The 7,971-nt window shown below is 35.9% G+C and overlaps 1 long non-coding RNA gene across 1 annotated transcript in view; it reads right to left on the bottom strand.

The window, feature by feature from the left end:
* Nucleotides 1–2,989: 2,989 nt before the first annotated feature.
* The window catches only part of LOC125612893, a 66,843-nt gene continuing 61,861 nt past the window's right edge, over nucleotides 2,990–7,971 (bottom strand). The window contains exons 2-3 of the long non-coding RNA XR_007343380.1: nucleotides 6,686–6,805; nucleotides 2,990–6,246 (exon numbers count right to left, since the gene is read on the bottom strand). This is a non-coding gene — a long non-coding RNA (uncharacterized LOC125612893). The remainder of the gene's footprint in view (nucleotides 6,247–6,685; nucleotides 6,806–7,971) is intronic.

Here is a 7,971-nt window from a genome sequence, read left to right as displayed (position 1 = left end):
ATTATATATGATGGTGAGGATTTTAATTTTCTTTCCTGGAAGTAAAAGCCTGAAATAAATGCATGTAAAAGTATTGGTTATGGCTAAGCAGTGATGTCATCCTGGAGAAACGAAATAAAACCATGGAGAAAGAAAGAAAGCCATTGTAATCATGACCCATTGATTTGGCTTTCCCTGGGGACAACTAGGCATCTGGTCCTTTAGAACCATCAAAGAAGCATTGTATAATATATCTTAAAAATGTGGTGGATGGAGACACATTCCCCATTGCTCAAGGTTAGCCCATGAATGGTTAACTCACTTCTATCTCTGGGCTGTGCATATATAGATACAAAATAGGCTGCTATAGCATTTCACATCAATCGAGATGGCTGGAGATGTGACACAAGATATTCTTCAGCAGGGAAACAGGGAAAGGTAATTTAAAGCTGGTTGAAAACTTCACAAAGGCTGAATAAGAGAAAGGTCAGTAAGACCAAGAGAATCTGAAGTGGTAATAAAAGGTGTCAAACTTAGTAAAGAAGAAAAGTGCACCCAATGCATATTGAATGTGAAAGCCTCAAAGAGTATCAAATTGACATGACAAACTAATATACATGTGTAATAAAATTGGAGTAGAGGAATATGTAGTTTTGTCATAGGCAGTGTGGCTGACATGCTGGCAGCTGAGTTGAAGATAGGAAGGAGGCCATGCAAGATAGTTTTCCTACTTTTCAAAGTTGGTGAGCTCTTTCTCTCTTTCACTAAAGTTTGTTATTTAGGCTTCTAAACAGTCTTTCTAAGGAAAAGGGGGGAAAAAGACTTTCAAATTATAAAATGTGCCCATGGAGACCTGTTTTCAGACACTATTTGGGATTCTTTTTACCAAAGAAAGTAATCTTCATAGCAGAACTCCAAGCTTAAAAGTTATTTCGCTTTTAGATTCATCTCTGAATGTTGCTATGCTAAAAGAAACTTTCACAAAACAAGAATAAAGCTTTTAAACTTCACACATAGCCACAGGGATACCTTCCTCATGCATAGCCACGGGGATATCCAGGGCTTTAATGCTCAGAAAAAAAAGACAGCAAATCCCTCTACCCATCATGCCACCTGGAGGACACTTATTCCACTCTTACACACACACACACACACCACACACATATGCACACACACACCCAGGATAATAGTCTGTAAAAGAGTTGACTAACAACTTAGAGATAATTTTTTCTTGATAGTAACAATTCAAATCACAGCAATGATTTGATACATTTTCAGACAACATTGAAACACATTTTCTCAAATTTTAGGTATTTACTCATTTAATGCATTCTTGAAACAAAGAGCCACAGAAAATTAAAATTTATAGGAAGTGTCTGGCTTAATTTCCTAATTGTATATGTTATTCAAAACCCAAGACCTTTAGGCAATTGAGTTACGGAATGAAGTTAATTATCTATTTAAGTTACCTATTTATCTATAAATTAAAATCAAGTATTCTCCAGCTTCTCTGTGCATTTGTATCTAAAGAAAATGAGTGTATGAAAACATCTCAAGCAGATAAAGCACAACAAGTGAGATAGTGGGTGATTTGAGGAATTTAAATTCAATGTAGCAACATTATAGTTTAAAGAAGTATGCAAAGATGAGACTAGAATAAACACGTCCAAATTATGGAGAATCTTTTAAGTCACATGATGGTGCTTTTAATGTCTCTTAAAGTCACTGGGAATCATGAAAAGGCTTTAATCAATCAATAAGATTGTTTTTAAATCATCATGATTTGGGATAATCAAGATATTGATTCATATTGGACTGGGGTTACAAACAGTAATTTAAGTGGGGAATCTTTTTTTATAAACATTATTTTTTATAACTTTATTTGTTTGTATTTTTTTAATGTGGTACTAAGGATCAGACTCAGTGCCTCACACATGCTAGGCAAGCATTCTACCAGTGAGCCACAACTCTAACCCCATCAAAGAGGAATCTTGAGGAGGGAGTTTTATGAAAAGAATCTGAAAGATTCCTTGAATAAAAATCATGTGAAATAGCCCCAGAAATAGAAAAAGTCCCTCAGAAATGTAACACAGATATGTTTATAATTGCATCCTCATCTTGAACATGTTTAATAATTTAATTACAACACTCATCCCAGATATCTTATATTGACTTCCATTTGTTCTAAGTGACCATGTGTTTTAGTCTTTCAGATATTGAGATTATTGAACCATTATTAGAGATCATTATTCTGTTAAAAATATACATGTGAGTGTAGTGTGAAACAATTCTGGTATTCTCCACCTGGAGTTAGTACAGACTCCATATGTTTTAATCATCCTTTTCACTGCTGTGGCTACCATACCTGACAAGAACAATTTTAGGGGAGGAAAAGTTTATTTAGGGGTTCAAGGTTTCAGAGATCTTAGTCTATAAACAGCCAGCCCTATTCCTCAGTACTTGGGGTGAGACAGAATGTCATGGTGGTTGTGTGTAGTGGAGGGAAGCATCTCACATGATGATCAGAAAGCAGAGAGGGAGACTAAGCTCAGTTCACCAAATATATACATACCCTAAAGACATGCCTATAATGATCTACCTTTTCTAGTTATACCCTATCTAACTATAGTTACCTCTCAGTTAATACCCATCAGGGATTAATTAATTCACTGATTGGCTAAGGTTTTGGTAACCCAATCATTTCAACTCTGAATGTTCTTGCATTTTCTCATATATGACCTTTTGGAGGACACCTGACACCTAAACCATAATAGAATATATTAAAAGACATAGTACTCACCCAAACTGCCTGTATTTCAGATGCTAACTGCATAAATGAATTTTCAAGACACAAACAATTTTGACCATAAATTCAGGTTTCCCATAAACTCCTCAGGTTTGCTAATTTTGCAGAATTATGACAGAATTCCATCTTTATTTTAAAGGAAAAGCATAAGACAAATAAAACTCTGCTAATATCAACTATTAGCAGAAACATAAAGTAGTCGGGATTTGCAATTGATGGCAGGAATAAGTACCTTAGAAAACAGTATGGCATTTCAACATAATTTCACTTATTATACCCAATAACTCCACTCCTAGAAATTATTCACTATTCCAGAATAATGGCTGATAATAAGCATCAGAATAGTTCTTTTACAGATATGGTATCCCCAAAAACTGAGAAGAGTTCAATAATTCAAGTTTATATTCTATTCTCTTCTATTCTATACATTTTATTTTCAGTCCATTTCATTCTATATTTGTATGTAATTGATCTTATATGGCAAAGGAAAAATTTTGTCTCAGAAGAATATGACCAACATTGCACAACACAATACTGGCAAAAATACCAAAAAAATCATATTTATTTATTTCATACACATTAGACAGTAACTATTTATACTGTGGTATAATGTCTTACATGTATTTAGGTGGTAACACTCTTAAATAATATGGCACAGTGATCATAAATATCCTGAGTGTTTTTGCCTAGTGACATAGAGTTATAAGTAATTGAGAATTATTCTAAGAGCTTTTAAGATACAAAGCTTTTTTCCCCTCAATTATGGTTTCAAGTGTATCCAATTTTTAGAAGTTTAGTATATTATTCTTGAATAAGAAAGGCCTCACAGGACTCATGTTACATTTTGCAATTAAAAAATTAGAAGTTCAAACATTGTGTCTGTAGTTTGAAAAATATTTTTTAAAGAACTGGTTTTGGATAACAAGTTTAGCAGATATTTTACTTAAGGAGAATAATTGGGTGTGTTTTTCAAAGATTCATCCTTCAGGAAATGTACTGCATGTTGCAATGAGTATATTTTTGTTCCTGAATATATTACAAACTTCAAGAATGTGGAGTTTTTTTCCTGAATTTTGTTTTATAGATATATGTAGTATCATCACTAGCAGCCCTATTTTCCAGGCAATGTTATATTTCAAATTTTTCATCCCCCTGGTTTAAAATGAAATAAACTGGCTTTTATGGAATTTGGAGTTTTACCAATGAACATTTATTCTAATCTTGTATCTTTATATGAGTTAAGAAATAAAATTATTTTGAGTAGAATATAAGTTTTTTTATATCGGAGCAGATGTTCATCATTTTCATTCTGGTAATTTCCCATTATTGACAGACTTTATTTGTGTGTTTCTCTTCCATAAAACTACAACAAATGCTACCAAAAAATATTTGATACATTTGCTCTAATTTTTACCAGTTACATAAGCAATGTTAAAATTGATTTAGATTTAAAGTTACAGGAAAAGGTGTTAGTTTTCATCGGTGTTATTCCTGAAGTAGTGCATATTTGTTCAACCCCAGGACTGCAAAAAACCCCCACCAAAACAAAACAAAACGAAATCTTGCAGGACACAACGGACAGGGTTTAGAAATTTTATTACTCACATGCAGGGACAAAATGGAGGGCCACCCTGACCCACAAATTAGGGGAATATACAGGGTGGTAGCATGCTCACTGTGCAGATGGATTTCTTCACATTTCATATGTTTTATGGATGTTTTTTTTTTTCTTTTTCTTCTTTTTATTTTCACTTTATAACTAGGGTTTCTCTGCTTTGATACCCATCTAAAGACTGGAGATAAGGTAAGTGACCAGTTCCCCTTCTCCATTTTCTTTATTATCACATTTTTTGGAGTCCTTTTACTCTCACTATTTGGCATCTGAAATGACAAGCTTCTTAGGTGCCAATTCATGTTTTATCCCAGCACTCTATCCATTCAGTGGCTTGGAAGCTCCTTAATGTCCCTAACAATCTTAAATAACTTCAAACCTTCAGTGAAACGCTAATGACAATGTTGCAGAGGCAAATTACGTACATATCTCACAACAGCACCACAAAGAGCAAGAGCCTATCAACAGGCATGCTAAGGTAATTATGTTAGCAAGTTCATTCTGTCTCATTTGCAGGTTGGGCCCAGCAAATCCTTGTGCTGCAGTCATAGGGAGTTCTGAGCAAATCCAGTGGTCAGTCTGGTTAGCATGATATGCAACCATCATTCCCCAGTCCTGAAAAAGGCTACATATTGCTAACCTATGGAAAATATGGAAAATGTTTTGACAGGGACCTATAATGCCAAATCAGCTCCCAGAGTCAGTACAAGTTACTGTATAATCTAGTGTTAGTAAAGTAGCTTCTATAGTAGCCTTGCCTGGACTGGTATAACAGACCAATATTCACTTAAGTGTATAGAAAGAGGAAGACACTTCTGGAATATATACTGTCATAAATTGACAGGAAGTGGCCCTTGGGTGATGATACCAGAGGATAACACCTGAAATTTTGAGGGCCAAATTCCCAACACACTAGGCTTTACTTATAAATTTTGATGTTCTCCCTCATATTTAGGAGTCAGTACATCAAAATACTGGGAATTTGTTTACTTGTACAGTCCTTGACCAAATAATGCTTCCAGTACTGGATGTGATATCTTGAAAAACTGGCAAGAGGAAGTTGTTACCTGGGTGCTCCAGGCTGGCTTAAGAATTGTCCAGTAGCTGTGTCCTTTATTTGTAATCTTAATGCTGGTGGTAATGGGCCTGCTGCCATAGAAATGTCTGCAAGCTGCAGGCTGCTGATGTCTGGGTTTCTCACTGGATGTTCTAAGTGTCTCGGGCCAGCATAGAGTTATTCTCATTATTTAAGGCTTACTTCAACAGGTCATTTATTCTTTCAATTAATCCAGTTCCTGTTGGATTGTATGGCAGGTGGATAATCTATAATATGTTCTGATCTTGAGCGCATGGTGTATTTCATGACCTGTGAAATGAATTCCTTGTTTACTCTCAATTACCTGTGGTGTGCCATACAGAGCACTTAGTCAGATCAGCCCTTTAATAAGGACCCTTTGATTGACTGTCTGCCAAAGAAGTCTTGCATTAAGCTCATAATTGTATTCACCCAAGTCAAAGCATACTCAGCCACTTTTGATAATGGGTGAGGGTCAATACAGTCAATCTTCCATCACTGAAGAGAGATATAGCCTCCTTTCATATGTCCCTATGTGACATCCAGTGGTCCTTGGGTAGCATTGAGAGCAGGTAAGATGTTTCTGGCTTGCAGCAATATTTGACATCTTTATGGGTAGTCTTCATCAGGTCACAGTTGCCCACATAGGTTTTTGTCCTGCATGATTTAATCCACGATGTAGTCAAGTGGCAATTTCCTCTACTGGGCCTCTCTCCAGTTACCTTATTTTTGCTGGCTACATGCCCATGACTGGTGGTTCTCTTGTGATGAGCTCTGCAGAAAGAAGGGCAGCCTAAGTAGCACATAGTCATTTTTCCAACAATCTATAAAGCTCCTCTGTTCCCTTCTCTGTGACCAAAATCAAAGGGGGGTGTGATGTATTTTAATTTGCTGCTATAAATTCCATCCATACATGTCTGGAGTGACATAGATGGTAAGCTCAGCAGGTTTTCATGTGTTTAGTATCCCAAGGCTTTGTGCCTTTTTTACTGTTATTTGCCCTGATTAAATGCTGCAGTACATTGCTCAAGCTAGTCCCATAATTATTCATCCTATGCAAATTACATAGAAGTTTCATAACTAAGCTAGATGAGGAATGAAAGCCCTCCAATAACACAGTATTCCCAGAAGTCATTGTACTTGTTCTACTATGTTGGGAAGTGAAAATATGTGACTTTATATATTACAGCATGAGGTGTAAACTTTGTCTTACTCAAATAGACAACACCCACGAATTTCACTGATAAGCAAGAGCCTTGCACTTTGTTGAAGTTCATGGTCCATCTTCTCCTTTGCAAATGGTTTAAAAGCATGGGTACAGCCTTGGAGAGTACTGAAAAAGATTCAGAAGTATTAACATAATGAAAGGTTTTTATCAGCAAAAGTTGGGGCCAGGTTTCTAAATATTGTGGTACTTTATTATTGACACACAGTAGGACTATAGGGATATCTTTGAGGTAGCATGGTTAATGTCTGTTGTAATTCTTCCCACCTGAATGAAGGCAAAAAGTTCTTGATTCTCAGTAGCTATATGTATTCTAAAACAAAACAAAATAAAACATGTTAGAAAGGTTCAACACATAGTAATATGATCCCAATTGAACACTAAGAACTTCTAGAATGGTGATTATGTTAGGAGTGGTTGCTTGACATGGAGGGATCACCTTATTTAATTCTCTCTAATCCCCTGTCACACACCAAGTTTCATCCAGCTTTCTCACTGGCCACAGAGGTGAGTTGAAAGGACAAATTGTATTTAATTGGACAAATTATATTTACCTTAGCCAATTCATGAATGGTTTCTGTTATCTTTTGATGTCCAACAGGGAACTGATATTGTTGGGTGGCAGCTGTCTGCACTCAAGCAAAATGACTGAATCTTGTTTAGTATGCCCTCTTAATATTGTCTTTATTGACATATGCTTAATCTCCTGCCAATGTAGACAGAATTCTCCTATTATAGTTTGTAGAGATTTATCCCATACACTATTATAATGTATTCAAGAATGAGAGTTATGAACACTGGGTGGGAGGTAAATGTCAGGGCACCAAGCTGCAGCATGAGTATCATTGCTTGTATTATCATCGTTTTTACTTCATATCTATAAATAGCATTTAATCTACCTGAGAATTTGTCAGAACTACAACATGTCAAGACTCATTCAGATCCCATGTCTACCAGTGCTATTATTCTATGAATAGTTTTTAAAGACCAATGTATTACCAATTATATATATGGCCTCTTGTCCAGAGACATGGCTGAGATCCTTGAACCTCTACTCCCTAGTAGTCTTCCCACAACCCAGAGCCCAAATTCTCTTCCAAGGAAGCTGTGGTCTCTTCTTTCATGACATTTCCTAATAAGAGAGGTTTATCTTTATTTCCTTTTGGGGTAGAACTCCATTTTACCTTTCTCTCTCTCTCTCTCTCTCACACACACACACACATTCTCTCTCTCTCTCTCTCTCTCTCTCTCTCTCTCTCTCTCTCTCTCTCTCT

This window comes from Marmota marmota, unplaced genomic scaffold (genome assembly GCF_001458135.2).
Source record: "Marmota marmota marmota unplaced genomic scaffold, marMar, whole genome shotgun sequence".
Lineage (NCBI taxonomy): Eukaryota > Metazoa > Chordata > Mammalia > Rodentia > Sciuridae > Marmota > Marmota marmota.
Note: the sequence above shows the minus strand (reverse complement) of the source record. Positions and strands in the feature narration are given on the sequence as shown.